At 39.1% G+C, this 20,172-nt stretch overlaps 1 protein-coding gene across 1 annotated transcript in view; it reads left to right on the top strand.

The window, feature by feature from the left end:
• Positions 1–20,172, top strand: part of BEND4 (BEN domain containing 4) — an 87,667-nt gene that overhangs the window by 49,253 nt on the left and 18,242 nt on the right. The window lies entirely within an intron of this gene.

Raw genomic sequence — 20,172 nt, 5'->3', positions numbered from 1 at the left:
TGAGCATGCCAGTCAGGGAGAAATTAGATAAGAATAAACGAGGAAAAGAGCCAAGTCAAAAACCACAATATCACCAATCATAAACAGAACGCAATATGGAGTAACAAAGACCACGAAAGGGCAAGAAGCAAACTGAGTCATGGTCTTAAATAGTCCTGACACTGACGCTATTGGCTGAAAATAGTTTCAAAACCTAGGGGAAGGGTATTACTGTAAAAATGCAAACCGCTGCAACACCAGAAAATGATGCAGATTCAGGGAGGGAAGACACCAAGGAGTGAAGCACCAGAAACTGACGTAGAGAGATGCACAATAAGTCAAAATCATCTTCTGGTTTGTTTTGTTTCCACTGGAGAAAGTACTGTTGACTTCAGGTCAGCCAAGTAAACGTATGTGTAAGACATTCATCGGACAAGCCTCCGTAGCTTACATTGGGCATGGCAGAACAATTCTGTTTTCCAAGAAAAGTGCAATGCCTGTTACTCAGAATCCTTCCTCGCTAGGATGGAATACTTGATTAATGTATAAAGTACACAGAGAGTTCTCGTCTTCTGTTCCTCTTGGAGACTTGCAGAGATGGAATCTTTTTGAAAAAAAAAAAGAAAAGGAAAAACATTATGATAATTTCACATTTGTTCTTGGGGCATTTGTATAAGAAATGTATCTTCGCAATTCCCCTTGGTCTTCAGATGTGTTGAGAGGTGGAACGCACTTTAACTTTACAAAATTTCCAAACGCTTTGATGGAAGAAGTCTTGATACATTGATTGAAGCTGAAAATTACTCGTTTGCATAGCTTTAATGGCAAAACAAAGACTTCTCAACTCCCTCTGGGTTAATATTGCCTCATAAGCTGTGGATGGGGCTTCACATTTCCATTCTCAAGTAATCACGTTGTTTCTTGAATTTTATTGTAAGCTAATGAAGATATATTCTGATATAAATATGATTACTGTGTAACAAAACATTTCAGTAAAGTAAATAGCATACAGGTATAGGTTGACAGTGTTATTCAGCATCCCATTGGTCGGAGATTTTGTGAACAGGTCTATACACAGGGTTGCAGTATCCATTCTGCCTATTTATAAGTTTATGGCGTTTTCTCCGTGCATTTAGCAGTCTGTAAGTTTTGTTATTTCGGGTGCATGAATTCCCTGCCATTGGTTTGTTTTTAGAGGATACTATTTTAGTGCCTATTCTGTTCACATCTTGCCCTTGTAAATAAGCAATGTCACACAGTGTTATTTACAGCGATATTTAGAACAATTAACAACCCATCCTATTAATAAATTTAGTTTGGGCCACATTTAATTTTAATTAAACATAAAGATGTCGATTTGTAGCTAATTAGTACCATATTTATTTGTGCCTGAAGGAAACCGAATGGCAATGGTTAGAACTTACCCTCTGCAAAGTCTGGCTTTCTACTAAAATACTAAACATATATAATGGTAATTTTTAAAGTGAAATTAATGCATATAAATGTATATCTTAGATATCTTTTATAGTAGTCTGTGAACATGAAAATTATACATATTCAAGCACGATGGTGACATTACTCGTGCATTGTGGAAAAATAATGCCATTGAGGCATTCTGAAGACATCATAATAAGCCAGGCCCATGCTCATGGAATAGGCCCATTGATTAAAAAGAAATAATAATTTATTTATTTTTAAATGTTTTTTTTTTTACTACTCTGCACCTACTCTTCTTTAAGTATGGAAACTTCAGAGTGATCTAGGGGAACAAAACTTGTGTGGACTGACTGACAATGAAATTAGTTTAAGGGACATTGTAGGCACCCAGACCACATCATCTCATTGAGGTGGTCTGGGTGCAGTGTCCCTTTTGTACCTAGTGTTTACATTGCAGCACTAAAGCAGCCTCCAGTGGCTGTCTACCAGACAGCCACTAGAGGGCTTCGTGGATTGAAACAAACCTTTGATCCGGTATCTGACGCTGGACTTCCTCACGCTCCGCATGAGGACATCCAGCGTCAGATTTTTCCCCATAGGTAAGCACTGATTCAGTGCTTTCCTATGGGGAGGTCTAATGCGCGCGCAACATTTGCCACACATGCGCATTAGTGCCCGTTTGTTGCGGGACATCGGAGGAGGTGGAGCGTCGATCCAGCATTTGCTGTTTCGGTCTCTCTAACACTGTGGCATGTTCGAGAGATTAGCATAGGGTAAGTGTTTTCTTATGGCTGCATCCTAGGAGTTTCCCTCCAGCACCACCTCCACAAGATACAGGATACTTGGAAGGTATGACTGTTTTCAGTGTTTTCGGTCTATAAGATTCTGTAATTAGGCTCATCATAATTGTCAGCACCTGGAGCAATGGGCTCTTGATCTAGCCCTGACGTGAGGGTTCAATTAATCTTAATTTAGCACAGCAACAGACATGTCCCTATCTGCCTAAGATTGATGGGAGTTACTTTGTTGGGCGGCAGCTGCTATTTTCACTTTCCACCATTAGTTCAGCCCTCTAGTATTAGTGATAAGCTAGCAGAGGAACTGGGGAGACAGAATTGCAATGTTTCTTCAGCACTCCTCCTGCAATATCATTATCGGAAGACGGATTGTGCAAGCTGTCCCCTTGGAGCATAATGTCCGGTAATATTGGGCAGATCAGGGAATGCACATGTTGGTTATGTCCTGACATTAGAGCACGATACTGCACTGACACCTGTACTGCACATGTCATGAATGAGGCCACCTACCACATGGTACAAAGTTTGAAAATACAATGCCCATTGAAATAGAAATCTCATAATCGTGTCACTTTTTTATTTTTATTAATTTTTTTATTCACATATTACGCATATGAAGGTGTGATGTTCAGGTCACAGCTGCACTGAAGTTGCTGGTGTCAACATGTGACATCTCAGAAGTTACCCCATTCATCCTAACTATGTTCACCCACCTGTAATAAACAGGTGTAAATATGGGATACTTTTTAAAGTAATCCTTGGGAATAGCCTGAGCGTGGCAGCTTAATACTGGAACAGCCAAAATTTAAATATAATAAAATGAATAAACTGTTCTTTCTTTAACAGATGAGGACTGTTTACATTTTTGGTGTAACTGGGATTTTGATTATTTCAGAGTTGAAGACCGTATACTATTTTTGGGTTGTGTGGCTATAGGGGACAGTTTTCGTGACTCTCATAATCTTGTTTCTATTTAAAATCTGCATATCTCTGATGCAGAACATAGATATTTTGTCCTAACACTGTGATCTGCAGTATGTGTTGTGAATGGAATCTTACAAGCATTGACTAATTAATTGATTTGGCCTTGTTCCTGTAACCCCAGAACCCGATGTACTCACCATCTGAAATCTTCAAACCAATGATGAGCTGTATTCAGTGACAGCTGCACCTTTGAAATATCCTGGCATATGGGTTGTCAGATCCATCTCAGCACAATTAGTCTTCTGGTTCCCATTCCGCTATGTCACAGATCAATTGGAAAATGAATTGCTTTAGATTACGCCCAGAGGTTGTTGAAATAGACAGTAGTGGATCATTGAAGGAGGCATGACTGAAAAAAGGCAGCAGAGCAGAAGTGGAATTTAAACATCACATGTAATATCTGGTACTTAGACAACCACTGCCCTCGCAGTGCTACAATGCTACTTAAATTTGCCTATCTTAGCAAACAAATATGGGGATTCAGTTGCACCATAAGGCCATAGTTTTAATTTGTAAACATATGACTCAATTCTGTCGTCCTGTGAATCGGGACACCAGTAGGAGGGAGGGAAAACGTCGGGTCAGTGACATGATCACGTCATTGGCATCACGTCAGGTCTGCCCTGCCTAGCAACGAATTATGGGGGAGGTTTGCCCTGCTCTGAGAAGTGTCCCCAAGGAGGGCAAATCAGTAAAGAGAGCAGGAGGAGCGAGGGCAGACTGCAGGTGATCGTTACAGTAGTGTAACACCCACCTCTGTAATGAGAATGCGGTAGTAGAGCGGAGGCTGAGTTAGTGGCAGGCTCTGTTTAATCAAAGGAACAGATTTGTACAGTGAGAGCTGTAAAGTTCTTGAATGCGCACCTGAAGATGTGGTAATTTCAGCTACTGCTGATGCCTTTGATAAGTGGGCTTGGTAAATATTCATCAAATTGTTTTGTTTTTGGAATAAAAAAATGAATTGTTCCTCTCTTTAAAGCAAAAGCAAGTATATGTTTGGGGGATTCTTTTTCTGCACACTGAAAAAATAATTTTGTAAATCACAAACTATTATTATGATTATTGTTATTATTTATAAAGCACACAGTACTGTACAGAAGATATGAAGTTATTTTATGTTATTGTAATTCCCAATGAGAGCGTGTCTGTTCTATTGCCTAATGTTAACTAGTGTAGTTTTTGCAGCCTTAACAAAAATCAATTGTATAATGTCAGTACAGAAAAGAACAGAGAGAATTTTATCAAAAAATGTGTTTTAAAGCCTGTGTTGAATAAGGATTAATAGGGCATACTATAGTTTTATTTTAATTTTTTTTTTTTACCTGGTAAATCATTTCTCCGTGAAATAAGCATGTCTCATCTTTTTTTTTACCTGTCTCCAATTGCAGTCAGAATATGTCCCAGAGTGTCCCATTTTAAACTACCGTATTTGCGAACCTGGCTGACTGCTGGTTTACTGCTAAATCAAACAAATTATCTGCCCATCTGTATCTCGAGCTTATTACAGATAAGTTACAGTATCTTCTTTTATCTCCCAAGAAGCTGAACAAGCTGTGTTTGCTTTATAGTTGCATTTCCTACACATTTAGATTTATATCATACTATCTACCCATAATGCTACTGTCATCTTTTGATTTTTCTATCATAAGTTATTTGGGTTTTTTTAAATACTTTTTGCATCCATAGTTTGTTTTTCTTAATGCTTCTAAAGATTTAAAGGACCACGCATACTCTAAACCAGGGGTAGGGATTTCAGCTGGGCGGTGGTGGGTTCTGCAGAAAATGCCTAGTGGGCCTCGATGGCCACAGACCAAGGCCGGCAGCGGAGATCCTTTCATCTCCCCTGTTGGCCAATGCCGGGTCAGCCTTGCTGTAAGCACACTCGGGATGGTGAGGAAATCAAAGATCTCCGTCACTGGCCTGCTAGCACTTAATTCCAGCCAAGGGAGGGAAGGGCGTGGGAGGCTCTGTGTTCCTCCCGCGAGCAGGCTGGTCGGAGCGTTGCTGCGCATTACCATGGCAACACTCTGATACAGTGCTGTGCTCGCAGGAGGACAGGAGTCAGCCTGCAGCCAGAGGAGCTGCAGGCTAAAGTGAACATGCCACCATTGGACCACCAGGGCTTGCAGCATTATGTCCCCCCTCCCTGGTAAAAGGTAAGAAGAAGGGAGTGGGAGACATTACGATAAATTTTCACATCTCACCCACCTTCACACAGCATAGACCCTATGCACCCTTCACACACACACACACACACACACACACTGCCCCCTCACACTGACACAGACTACCTCCTCACACGGACAAATATTTTCATAAAAACAGTAAAGCATTCAATGTACAAAAAATAATACCAATGATTCTAAGTGCAGTTTATGTTAAAATACTAACATTTTGAGCTCTGTGTACCCCTTAACCCCTTAAGGACACATGACATGTGTGACATGTCATGATTGCCTTTTATTCCAGAAGTTTGGTCCTTAAGGGGTTAAGGATTGAGCCAAATGTACACGTTGTGATCAAAACAAAACTTAAACAAAAACTTGAATTTGCGCTATATGTCTGTTCAGGCGTAATTTGCCTCTTTCATATTATGTGCACCCACACTTATTATTTATCATTTTATTCAGGCGAAACAGGGCTTTCATTTAACATAAAATATTTTGGTATGAAACATAATTTAATATGAATAAAATATAAAAAAATTAGAAAATAAGAATTTTAAAAAAATGTTTAGTTCTACATGACATTCTAACTGTGGATGTCATAATACTGTTTGCTTTTACTGCAATAAAATACACATATTTGTATTCAGCAATGTCTCACGTATAAAACAGTATACCCTATGTACAGGTTTTATGGTGTTGTGGGAAGTCACAGGGTGAAATATAGCATGTAAAATTTTTCAGTTTTTTTCACATTGAAATTCACCAGATTGGTTGGTCACTTTGCCTTTGAGTCCATATGGTAACCCAGGAATGAGAATTACTCCCATGATGGCATACCATTTGCAAAAGTAGACAACCCAATGTATTTCAAATGGGGTATGTCCAGTCTTTGTTAGTAGCCACTTGGTCACAAACACTGGCCAAAGTTAGTGTTCAAATTAGTTTTTTGCCTTTTTCACACACAAACAAATATGAACGCCAATTTTGTGACTAAGTGGCTACTAAAAAAGACTGGACATACCCCATTTGCAATACCTTGGGTTGTCTACTTTTGCAAATGGTATGCCATCATGGGGGTAATTCTCATTCCTTGGCTACCATACGGTCTCAAAGGCAACGTAACTAATATGGTGAATTTCAATGTGAAAAAACTGAAACGCAAGCCTTATATTTGACTCTGTAACTTCTGAAAACACCATAAAACCTGTAAATGAAGGGTACTGTTATCCTCAGGAGACTTTGCTGAACACAAATATTAGTGTTTCAAAACAGTAAAACGTATCACAACAATATCGTCCGTGTAAGTGCCATTTGTGAGAAGTGGAAGGACGGGGACTCCCTGGGCTCCCAGGTAAGTCCCCAGACTGTGATCACCGGCGACTGGGTAAGTACATAGGATGGCGGGGACGTGCTATGCTGCCCCCCCAGCGTTTAGAGCCAGGTCCCCAAGGACGGCAAAGCACGCCCGCCGTTCTTAAGGGGTTAAAGTGATAGCATGGACAGCAGAAATGGTTGGGAAAAGTGGTTAAAGGGACACTATAGGCATCAAAACGACTTTAGCTTAATTAAGCAGTTTTGGTGTATAGATCGTGCCCATGCAATGTCACTGCTCAATTCTCTGCCATTTAGGAGTTTTTAGGAATTTTGTTTATGCAGCCCTAGTCACACCTCGCTGCATGTGACCTACACAGTCTCCCTACACATTTACTGTAAAGAGATCTAATGTTTAAACTTATTTTATTGCAAATTGTGTTCAATTTAGAAATTCTTATCTTCTACTCTGTTAGTAGACTTATACAACCTGCAGGAGTCTCCTGTGTGTGATTAAAGTTCCATTCACAGAGCGGGAGATAAATGCTTCTAAAGTAAAATAACATCTAATTAAAAATGAAACCATTTTTTTTTATGCAGGCTGTGTGGGTTACAGCCATGGGAGGCGTGGCTAAGGCTGCATAAACAGAAACAAGTGATTTAGATCTTAAGTGGCAAATAAGCCATAATTGAATATACAGAATTGTTCCAATCACCATTACCACTATAGCCAGTTGTAGTGCGTCTGATCCTAGGAGTACGATTCCATGGCAATGCCAAATGCTGGTAAACATTTTGCCTCCTTTTCTGGGTTCTTGGCCGGGCTCTGAGTCTGCGTCCATTGCCGTTCATTGGCTGAGAGAGTCAGAGCTGAATGCTCTCAGCCAGTGGCTGACATTCTGTGCAATGAACATTGCACAGAATTTATGTGAACTATCCTGGAAATCTAGTTCTGACCTGGCTGATGACACCCCAAAGATCCTGCCAGTAGTGGAATTACTGGAATTACAACTCCTGCAGCAAGGTTTTAAACTCTGTATGTGCATGTTTCATAGTGAACACTACACTTACAGACTCCAGGTACAATGACCAATTCAAAACACTGAAGTGGTCATAGTGATTGAAGTAACCCTTTAACTCTATAAATTACCTAGAATATTCATCTTGCTTTCAGCTAAAAAGCAACATCTCTATTAAGGCACATATGTCTATTCACACCTACACACTTATTAACCCTTAATAGGGCAGCTAAAATACAAGGCTTCAAGGCAAACATTCATTCTATCTCTTTCAAGATTTTGCTTTTTAAGGTGGGTTTTTATTTTAGGACTTACTTAAAATGCATTTGTCTTATTGCGAACGATGAGCTTATGCTTTAATAGCCATTACAGGGTGCAAACCTCTTTAATTTAAATGTGCATCTTTTAGTTTGTCTTCTATGTATTTGAGCTGATGGATACTATAGCCATTGTTGCCGCCCAAGAGTAGTGGACGCAGAACTTATTTCTGTGGGGATTTTTTTCAATTGCAAAATCATGTCTGACATTTAAACTGTCAGGAAAGTTGATAGAAGCCTGAGTGTAGTTGCTGTCAGCTTAAAGGATCACTATAGGGTCAGGAACAGTGGTGTATCCTGGTTTTGTGCTGCCCTAGGCAGGAAAAAACTCGCACCTCCCTCTCCCCCTCCCCCGCACCACCTCACCCTTCCCCCCCTGCCCCGCCTTCTAAATACACCCTCACTAGCAGACACACACATTCAATAACAGATATGCATACACTCTCACTAACAGACACACACATAGTAACACACTCCCTAACAGACACACTCCCTGACATACACACACTCACTAACAGGCACACACACACTAACAGACACACACACACTAACAGACACACACACACTAACAGACACACACACACTAACAGACACACACACACTCACTGACACACACACACTCACTGACACACTCACTAACACACACACACTCACTCACTAACACACACACTAACACACACACACTAACAGACACACACACACTCACTAACAGACACTCACTAACAGGCACACACACACTAACAGACACTCACTAACACACACACACACTCACTAACACACACACACACACACTAACACACACTCACTCACTAACACACACTCACTCACTAACACACACTCACTCACTAACACACACACTCACTAACATACACTCACTCACTAACACACACACACTCACTCACTAACACACACACTCACTCACTAACAGACACTCACACACTAACAGACACTCACACACTAGCACACTCACACACTAGCACACTCACACACTAACACACACACACACACTAACAGACACACTCACTCACTAACAGACACACTCACTCACATACTAACACACTCACTTGTGTTTTTTTTTTTTTTTTATTCAACCCCCCCCCCAGCCTCCTTACCTTTGGGAATGCTGGGGGAGGGGTTCTTCCTCTCCTTGGGGTCTAGTGGGGCGTGCGGGCTGCTAGGCTGTCGGGCCTGAGCTCTCTGCTCAGCTCCCTCGCGCGCCACAGAGTGAGGCTGGGAGCCGGAATATGACGTCACAGATTTTTACCTAGCCGCCCGCCTGCTTGAACATTTGCCCTAGGCATTTGGGGCGGCTTTTTTTGCCGCCCCCTGGAAAATGCCGCCCAAGGCAAATGCCTTGTTTGCCTCATGGCTAATACATCCCTGGTCAGGAACACTAACACGTATTCCTGATTCCTTGGGTTAAAACCACCATCTAGCCATCCTGGGCCCCTCATGCCTCCAGAAATATAGCAAAATCTTACTGTATTCAAGCCTGGAGCTATAACTATGCATGCTGTTTGTCTCAGAAAAACAAGCAGTCTGCTGACATCATCAGAAGTGGTAGTCTGATCCAATCACAATGCTTCCCCATAGGATTGGCTGAGACTGACAAAGAGGCAGATCAGGGGCAGAGCCAGCACGATTCAAACACAGCCCTCACCAATCAGCATCTCTTCATAGAGATGAATTGAATCAATTAATCTCTATGAGGAAAGTTCAGTGTCTGCATGCAGTGGTGGGAGATACTGAATGTTTGGATGCATTTTAGGCAGCCATGACCCAGGAAGGATCTCTAACAGCCATCTGAGGAGTGGCCAGTGAAGTTATCACTAGGCTGTAATGTAAACACTGCATTTTCTCTGAAAATACAGTGTTTACAGCAAAAAACCTGAAGGTAATGATTCTACTCACCAGAACAAATTCAATAAGCTGTAGTTGTTCTGGTGACTATAGTGTCCCTTTAAGCATCCATTCTTCCTATGTAATCAATCAACAATGTATCATGGAGCTCCACAGCGATAATGTCCATCCAAACTGCAGTCATTATGTGTATTAAGTAGTTTGTGTAAGTGTTATATTTAATGTCTTCCCTAATTACTCTAGTAAGTACAAGTAAGTAGGGCCGACCTTACACTTTTATGCGCCCTGTGTGAAAAATCTTAACAGTGCCCCTTCCTGGTCCACGTATAGTGTGTGTATGGAGGATTTATTACATTAATAATTTTTTTAAACCAAACATTCATTCCCAATTCTCTGTGGTTACCTTGCAGGGAGGGGAATCTGGTGTGCGCCTCTGTTGGTTGCAGACCATGAGTAACTGTCTTGTGAGCTCAGGCACTTACAGTGTAAGAGTTTTGCTAAGGTAATCCGCAGCAACGTCCGAACCACGGGAAACAGCTACTTATGGTCTACAGCCACCAGTGGTGCAGGCTAGAGGTGCCAGACTTCCTCCCCAGCATTACAGAGGGGTAGATTAAGTAATATGTGTCGTTGTGATCTTGTACTGTGATTTGTTTTGCTTTGGAGCTCTGGCTTTTACTTTTTACCTTGACCTCCTTCAAATTAAACAACTCACAGTAATGCGCTGTTTATCGATTTATTACTGAGCTTCCCAGCAACAAAAAAAGTGTGTGCTGTCTGTGTGTGTGATCAGCGTGATGGCTGTGTGTGATATGTATGCTATGTGTTGGGAGTGTGTGATCTTTGTAATTGGTATATTGCCTGTGTATAATATGCGTGTATTGACTGTGTGTGATATATGTGTGTATTGACTGTGTGTGATATATGTGTGTATTGACTATGTGTGATATATGTGTGATGGTGACTGTGTGTGATATACGTGTGTATTGAATGTGTGTGATATACGTGTGTATTGAATGTGCGTGATATACGTGTGTATTGAATGTGTGTGATATACGTGTATATTGAATGTGCGTGATATACATGTGTATTGAATGTGTGTGATTTTTGTGCTGAGTTTATTGGCTGTGTGTGGTCGGTATTTTATTCAGATAGCAATATGCATATAGACCAATGTGTGAATGTAGGTGTGTATTTTTATTTTTTCTGAGTCACATGCACACAATTCCACAGTGAGATGCTCTGAAGAAGTATGGTAGCCATCTGCCATTCACTTTTCCAAGTTTGATAACATGAATAATATTAAAGGAAAACTTCAAAACACCTAAAGCGCTTTAGCTTGATGAGTGTGTCCTCTTGGTTTTGTTTTTTCATTTTACAAAAAAGTGCAGATTTCAATATAATTTGACACTAAATTAACCTTGTTACATCCCCCTGCCTTCCAGTAAGCCAACAGGTCTTCTCAGTTTTTGGCTGTTAGTTGGGAATTGGACAGCCACAGAAAGTCTGGGCGGAGTCAGAAGGGGAGGGCTTACAAAGGCAGTAGATAAGAGAACAAAAACTCTTATTAGAGTATTATACCCCCAATGAAAAAAAATGTATCATTAAATGCATGCATGTTTGTTATTGTGGGTATATCTGCTAAACAGTATTCAATACTAGAACTTCTAAACCATACTGAGTTTTGTCTGTTTTTGTTTTGTTTTATTCTTTTGATTTTTCTAGAATGCATTTAGCTCATTCGTTGGTTGCTTACTTTCCAACCGCTAACAAATGCACGATTTCCTGCCACCTAAACTGTAGAAGAGTTGCTTTTAACATCTTTCCAAAGTAACCCTAGTCCACTCTGAGCTATTTGAATTTATATCCATCAACAAGTCTTCCCTCCGTGTGGAGATGATTTACCTAGGCATCCTTCCCTTATCTTGGGAAAATGTTTCTTGTGTGACAAGGCTTCAAATAAGTTTGCCAGAGCCAATGTTCTGACCTTGCTGCTAAGCATGCCAGTGGCCACTGCTAACGTGTGATTTTAGAAATTACTACAGTAGTGTCCGTGTTCTATTTTTAAATGCCAGCACATCTGTTTTCCTCCAGCTGACAATGCCGAGTCCTTAGTGATTAAGATAGCGTACATCGTATTATCTCATTTTTTTAAAATCCTTTTGACATCAGTTAGCCATGAAGCATTGATTGTGATTTGTAACTAGTTTTCATTTTTAAAAACATTTGTTTTACCTTTATCTAGTTTTGAAGATGGGATGGAGATTTTTTTGTAAGGTGTCTTAATGTTTTTTCTCTTCTGTTTTACGTGCTATTTTTTTTTTCATCAATTTTTCATGTTGCAGATGAGTTAAATATACCTCTGTTGTCTCGTTAACTAAAATTAATTTATTGAAATTAAATTTGTGCTGCAATGTGTTGAGCAGTCCATTAACATCGTCATTAAAATTGTCCATTGTGTTGCCCATTCTTCTTCAAAAAAAAATTTTTGTTACATTTTTTTTAAGAGATATTAATAAAACCATGTAAGATATTCCCTCATATTGGGGAGTCTTGATGATATAGGAACATGTGATGGTTTTCTGATTACATCACAGGCTGAATGTTAAAAAGCCAAAAATATTAATTTTGCTACTAGGTGACCGGTGTCCATTAACCAATTGAGTTGAATATGGATATTCTAGCGTGTTTCATTTGACATTTCAGGTTCAGGTGCACATGTGTGTTTATGTTACAGATTTTGTACTCGTACATTGTACAGTGCTTATTTATCCTTTAATTGGCATTACTGATTAACAAGGCATCTTTACTTAAAATTGCTTGCATACATCAAGGCATGGGAGGTGTTTGTTCTGCACATTGACAACACTTGGGAATATTTTGGGGTATTGGTTTATTCACAATAACGTGTCTTTTACAAGTTTTTAAAGTATTTTTAAGTGGAGAATTTGCTAACTGTCCAGTGGGTCTGTTAACTTGTCTATTGGTCTTCTTTAAACAGATTGTGAACTCTGAATCTTTCATGTTTGACATAAGATATAAGGCGTTTTTTTATTTGATTCATTAGTTGTAGCCGTGCTATTGAAAATTATCAGAAAGGTGGGATTGTGATCATTTACTGGCAGCTCTTAATTTGTCGATAATTAAAACTATTTGTAGTCCTCAGCACAATTAAAGGATCACTAAGGACTCCAACACAAGTTAAGTGCATTTGCTAGGTTCTGGTTTCGTATTTATGATTTTTAATTGTTTTTTTTATTTTTTTGGACTGAAGAAATAAACCCTTGATTCCACCATCATAGCTTTAATTCCCTCGCAATGTAAAAAGATGTTAAATATGTTTTGTATAGAAGTTTTTGTGTGACTTCTAATAAAAAAAAAATGTAAAAAACTATTTGCTTTGAAATGTCGATGTTCTAAATGCCACATGCATTTGTCACCAAAGTTATACCATTTAGGTATAATTGGCTAATCATCTGTAAATGCTGTGTTGGTTCGACAAATTTGAGCAATTAGTCCTGGCACTTTACGTTAGCCTTCAGCTGTTATAGCTCGTGTAAATTCCGAGCTGTGGAGATGGTCTGAGGTTGACACAGTGGCATTTGTTTAATTCTGCAAACTTAAGCTAATATGCTTTGCATAACTATTAATCAGCTTTTTAATTATCTTAATTTAATACTTCTCTTGTACATGATTTACCCATAGTTTTTATTCCACCGTAAAATGAACATCGCATTTTACGCCATTATAATTCTGAAACCGTCATTTAAAGAGTAGATGATAAACCCTCGTTTTGTGCATTGTGTGGCTGTCAACTTCCATAAAGACAACTCTTTCATCAGACCTTTGACATGTTAATGGAGGAATCGGAAGGTTACGGGTTATATTTAAATGATGTTCTCAGTCACTATATCGTTGACACTTTTGCTCCTACCTGTTAAAGTGCAAATTATAAATAACTACTTTTCTCGAAGGTGTTCATTATACCTCATTGGGTCTTGTTATAGAAAATGCAAATGTAATTTAAAAGTGTCAGCCTTTAGAATGAGCAATTACTTGTTCATTTTAATGCATTTTTTTTATTGTCGGCGTAAGAACTTGTTTTTATTTTTCATGCGAAACCTCTTGAGTAAGTTTCTTTGCGACATACATTCAGTAAGTGAGTGCCGACATTCTAATATGTCTGTTGTAACAAGCCTGTAGTTTTCTCGTCACCATTTTCAATTTGGGTCACCATATACCCTTTCTGTCATTCAGGGCTAGTTTCATTTCTTAACAGTATAAAAGCAGAATTGAGCATGGGTGCACATGAGGTTGACTTGCAGTTTAGAACATTTACTCTAGTAATCCTTGCCACATGCTCAATAATGGGGTGGCTGCACTGAATCAGTTCTAGAATTGGGGTTAGGTCATAGGATGGGAAACTCTATTTAAAGAAATATATTATGCAATTTGTTCACACTGTGTATTTTCACATTAACATTTCCTGCTGTTTTTTTTTTTCTCGCTAATTCATATATATATATATATATATATATATATATATATATATATATATATATATATATATATTATCTTTATTTTATTTACAACATCCTTGTATTTTCGCATTCACATTTGCTCCTCTGTATTTTTTTGGGGGTAGCACATTGGCATTTTAATTTTATTTCTCTCAAATATATGTAGCCAATATGTTAACCTGTTTATCTGTCTTCATTTTAATTACTGCATTGGATTAGGGATGCCAAGTACCATGAGCACTGTGCCTATCTCATGTAATTTACTTAATATTTAAAGTTGTCACTGCAGTGACATATAGTTCACATTCACACTGGAAAATCATTACAAGAATGGCATTAGTAAGCAACATTTGCAGCATCTTGTCCTCTAATTAATGGATACGTTATCTCTCATTTTTTCTAGTAAGTAACTCCCAGTGCGTATGGATTTTTAAACTTAATTATCTCAAGATTATAAAAGATGTTATTTTTGCTCTGTATGTGCATTCTAACACATGTGGAAAGTTTAGACAGTAATTGTCATTTTTGACATAGGAGTATTTTTAAACCTGGCGTATTTAGGCTGCTAGCAGTTGTGATATTCATATTTTTATTCATTACTTTATTTTAATATGTATTGATTAATAAAAGTACATAAAAGTACATAAAAGTTTTATCACTAAAACCTTAATAAAAGGAGTGATGTGTGCATTTCATTCATCCTAATGTTGCCCATATCCTTAAGTATAATTAAATTGGAACAATGTGCATGTTTCATTATATATTTGTCAGAATGAATTCCTCTTTAACATTAATGGGGACTTGAGAACACAACTTGCACAAATATGGGACAAATAAGTACTCGTGCTTGAATATGCATGAAAACAAAATAATCATACATTTTAACAAAATTTTTCGTACTGGTTGATCATCATGATTAAATCTGACTTTACAAGGTAGTACGGTACATTTCAGTATTTCATTTTAAAGGAACACTCCAAGCACCATAACCACAACAGCTTGTAGTGATTATGGTGCCTGCAGGGCCGGATTAAGAGCCCAGTGGGCCTGGTGCTGACAATTATGATGGGGCCTAATTACAAAATCTTATCGACCAAAAACACAAAAACAGTCATACCTCTCAAGCGTTATGTATCTGGTGGAGTTGGTGTTGGAGGGAAACTCAAAGGATTCAGCTATAAGAAAACACATACTCTATGCTAATCTCTTCGTCTAATTTATGCTTTCATCTTTCAATTAATCAATACCAACAGCAGTGTCCAGTGAAGCAGGAAGCTTATGGGCGGGGTAAAAGAGAAGGCCACTGATGTGAATCACATGACCAGAACTGCCAAAAGGGGCGAACATGCCCAAAAAGGGGGTATGTCTGTCCAAAGAATTGAAAGGCCAGCCTGGCATCAGTGTCCCTATGCATCACAGTGTCAGTGTCCCCATGTCGCCCAGTCCCCTATTCTCCCAGTGTCTGTGTCCCCATTTCTCCCAGTGTCCCCATGTCTCAGTGTGTCCTGTGTCACTAGGAGACACAGAGACATGGGGACACAGAGACACGGGACTGAGAGACATGGGGGCACTGAGACACTTGGGGAGACTGGGAGACATGAGGGCACTTGTGGTTACAGACATGGGGACACTGAGAGACATGGAGACACGGGGACACAGACATTTGGGGACACTGGGAGAAATTGGGTCACAGACACTAGGGACACAGAGACATGGGGACGCAGACACTGGGAGACATGGGGACACTAGGGACACTGGCTGGGAGACATAGGGACACTGGGAGACATGGGGACACAGACACTGGCTGGGAGACATGGGGACACTGGGAGTCATGGGGACACAGACATATGGGAAACATGGGGAAACAGACATTTGGGGACACTGGGAGCCATTGGGACACTGGCTGGGAGGCATGGGGACACTGGGAGACATGGAAACACTGTGTCCCTAGTGTCTCCATGTCCCAATGTGTCTACCTATGTCTCACAGCGTCCCCATGTCTCACAGTGCCCCCTAGTGTCTCAGTGTCCCATGTGTCTCAGTGTCCCCACATCTCCCAGTGTCCCCTAGTGTCTCAGTGTCACCATGTGTCCCCTAGTGTCTCAGTGTCCCCGTGTCTCCCTGATGCCTTTCCCCTCATCCCTCACTTCCCTGAGCTGTAGTCTTTCTCTGCAGGCTGGGAGCTGCTGTCTGAACTCTCTGTGCTGTGTAGCTGCTCCTCTGCGTATCAGTGAGTAGAGAGAGGCAGGGAGGGATATGCTGTAACTTCCTATCCCTGCCTCTCTCCATACACAGTGACCCCTACTGGCCGGTGTTGGTATTGCAGAGTAATCTCCCTTTATACTGAGAAAAATATTTGCATTTGTATTGCTGGTATTACTGCAATACCATCACGGCCAGGCAGCCTCAAATACAGGCTGTGCCTTAAAATACCAGTCAGGTGGCAAACCTAAGAGTAGTGTGTAAAAAAAAAAAAAAAAAAAAGAATTTTTTTTTTTTTTTTTTTTTAAATGGGCCTATTCCATGGGCCTGGGCCTGGAGCTGCAGCTCCATCAGCCCCTATGTTAATCCGGCCCTGGGTGCCTGGTGCTCCACCCCGCACAATCTATGAAGTCATCTAGACTCCTAACATCCTCTACTAATGCCGCCGAGCCAGGAAATCCTAAGCAGGGACTTTGATTAGTTCTAGTGTGCGAAGTCCTACATTGCAGGGCTTACCTCATTGGCTGAGCGTGGTCAGATGCAAGGAGAGCTTTTGCCCTTTCTCAGAGTTCTCATATTCTCTGTTTTTGTTGCAGTGCATTAACTTGGCTCTCCCCAAGTTAAAAGGGTAATCCAGACATGGACACCGTGCACACTGTGCCTAGAGGGGTATCAGCTACACCTCGCTTAAGAGGCCCAAAGAAGGCCAAAACGATAGTCTGGGATTGTAGTATAAAACTTGCCAGCATTTCAGATCCATCAATCTGATATATAAATGGTATAGTTTTTCTGTGTAATGGCACAAGCAAGTAAAAACATTTTAATTATTTATTTTTTTACAATGTATAATTTTTATTGTTAATGTTTTATGCATATATATATATATATAATATTGGGATACAAAAGAGAGAAGTGGGAAAAAGGGAACAGTACATAATTTAATCTGTAATTACATACTATTAAAAAAACAATATTATTCACGTAACAGTATGCGTTAATTCATGTAAAACAATTGATTACAACAATATTTTTCAGATTATTTCCTTTCTCTATTTTTTTTTTTTTTTTTTAATCAATCAATATTCATTTGCTTAAAGTTTAGAGAAACCACTGAAAACTATCATTTCCTCTCGGTCCAAATCGAAAGATTAATTTACGTTCTTATAAAGTATTGTAACAGGGAGGGGTGGGGAATGGGGGATAGAACAACAGCCTATTTAGCTAAATCCCTTTTGAGTCTAGCTCTCATTATAGTCTTTAAACGTTAAGAAAAGCATAAAGGGGAGAAAAATATAATAACCCTTAAACATATCTATCTCTTATTTCTAACCATTTATTCCACCTTTTTTTGTATAAAGTTTCCTGTCCTTTCAAACGACCAGCCATCAATTCTTAAGTACATGAGGAGTCGTCTTATCATTATCTCTGACAATAAAGGAGTCTGTATTTTTTTCCAGCTGTATGCCATAGCAGTTTTAGTTGCTATCAAACTGTGAATAATAATATAAATAACCTCTTCTGGGAGCGGTATAGAAAACATATGTAATAAAAAACATTTGTGTTGTAAATCACATGATGCCTTTTTGGTTAGTTTTAATGCTTGATACCATTTGGATAAAGAAAATTGATAACCTAAATCTAAATCTAACTCCCATTTCTGCATATATATAGGTTTTGCTTCATTCCCTATATTCATAATGTTATTATAAGATAATGATAAAGTTTTAATACTCGGTAATTTACCCATACATTTGTATATCAAAGGTGGAAGTGTTTTTATTTCTCTATTTTTATATTAAATCCATGAAGTATATTCCTAATGCGTAGGTAGGAAAACAACTCTCTCTGAGGTATGGAATAATCTTTAAGTATTTCAGGGAATTGCTTAATGCCTATAGTATTATAAAAAAACAAACCTGTGTGACACCATGATTTAACCAGGTGTCCACTCGTAAGTCTGATGGGAAGGCAGTAATAATCTGTAGCAGGGCTGCATATAGCAAAACCTTATCAGCTACAATTTTGGGGATAATTTGTTTCCAAATTTGAAGTAGTGTTTTGGTAACTGGTAGCATATCATTTTTCTTCCCTATTTTTATTTTACCTGTCCACAAGGCTTGTGGTAATGTGCCTTGATGCACGCAAGCATTTTCTAATGCTAACCACAAAGGGGAAGGTATCCCTTCTAATACTGATATGCCCTGTGCTAATATTGAGGCTTTATAATACATTTTAACATTCGGAATACCAAGGCCACCTTTCTCATATGGAAGCCACAGTAAGTTCTGCTTTACTCGAGGAGGTTTCCTTTTCCAAATGTGTGCATTTATTAAGATTTGAAATTTACTTAATATTGTATTCGGTATAGCAATTGGGAGAGTACGGAAGAGGTACAAAATATGTGGTAAAACCATAATTTTTATTGTATGTATTTGGCCCAGCCAAGATATGCTTTTGGCTTCCCATTTTCTCAATTGTTGTTCTAATTTAATTATAAGTGGTATATGCTTCTCTGTTATAATTAAATTATGTGCGGAAGGAAGTTTAATTCCTAAGTATGTTATTGACTTTTTCCGCCAGTCAAAAGGATTTATATTTTGTAATGCGTGTACCACAGATGTGGGAAGACCAATAGACAATGCTTGATATTTTTTTGGGTTATTTTTATAGTAGGATATCTCTCCAAATCTTTGTAGTGTCTTTAATAAAATTTGGAATTGATAAATCTGGATTAGTTAAAAAAAAAGCAAAACATCATCCGCATAAAGAACTATTTTTGAGACACCCACAGGGGTATTCAGTCCCTGTATCCCATTATGATTTTTAACATGTCTTATTAACGGCTCCATACACAAAATAAAGATTAATGGTGAAAGAGGGCATCCCTGTCTGGAACCATTAGTAATATAAAACAGACGGGAAAGAAAACCAGAATTGCTTCTTTTCGCTGCTGGTCGAGAGTAAAGAACTAAAATACTTTGAAGAAATGCTAAAGGGAAACCCATGCTCAAAAATACTTCTTCCATGTATTGCCAATTCAAGCGATCGAACGCTTTTTCAGCGTCGAGTGCCAGCAATAACCCCTGTTGGTTACTAAGATGTGCCCAAGTAATTGCATTTAAACAGTGGCATGTGTTGTCTCCTGGTTGTCTATTAGGGACGAATCCCACTTGTTCTGGTGAAACCAGATCCACTATTAACGGTTTTAGGCATGCTGCTAGTAATTTAGCATATCATTTTGTATCCGAGTTTAATAATGAGATGGGTCTTAAATTTGCACATAGTGTTGGTGATTTGCCTGGTTTTCGTAATTATATGGGCTACTAACATCTCTTCGGGTATTGTACCTGAATTATTAAAAAAATTGAAAAGTTTGGTAAGGTGCGGGACCAGTTGGGCCTCAAAAACTATATAATAATTATTTGGAAACCCATCTGGGCCCGGTGCCTTATGGTTAGGAAGTAAAACATTTTAAGAACTGAGCGTGGACTAACCCACGGGAAGGCTATTGTGGTTTCTTTGAGCTTTTTCCTGTTTTCAGAGTTCTTATATTCTCTTTTTTTTGAGCTTACAAAAGT

The sequence above is a fragment of the Pelobates fuscus genome, chromosome 6 (assembly GCF_036172605.1).
Source record: "Pelobates fuscus isolate aPelFus1 chromosome 6, aPelFus1.pri, whole genome shotgun sequence".
Taxonomy (NCBI): Eukaryota; Metazoa; Chordata; class Amphibia; order Anura; family Pelobatidae; genus Pelobates; species Pelobates fuscus.
The sequence above is the reverse complement of the archived record's forward strand: the minus strand, read 5'-3'. Positions and strand labels throughout refer to the sequence as shown.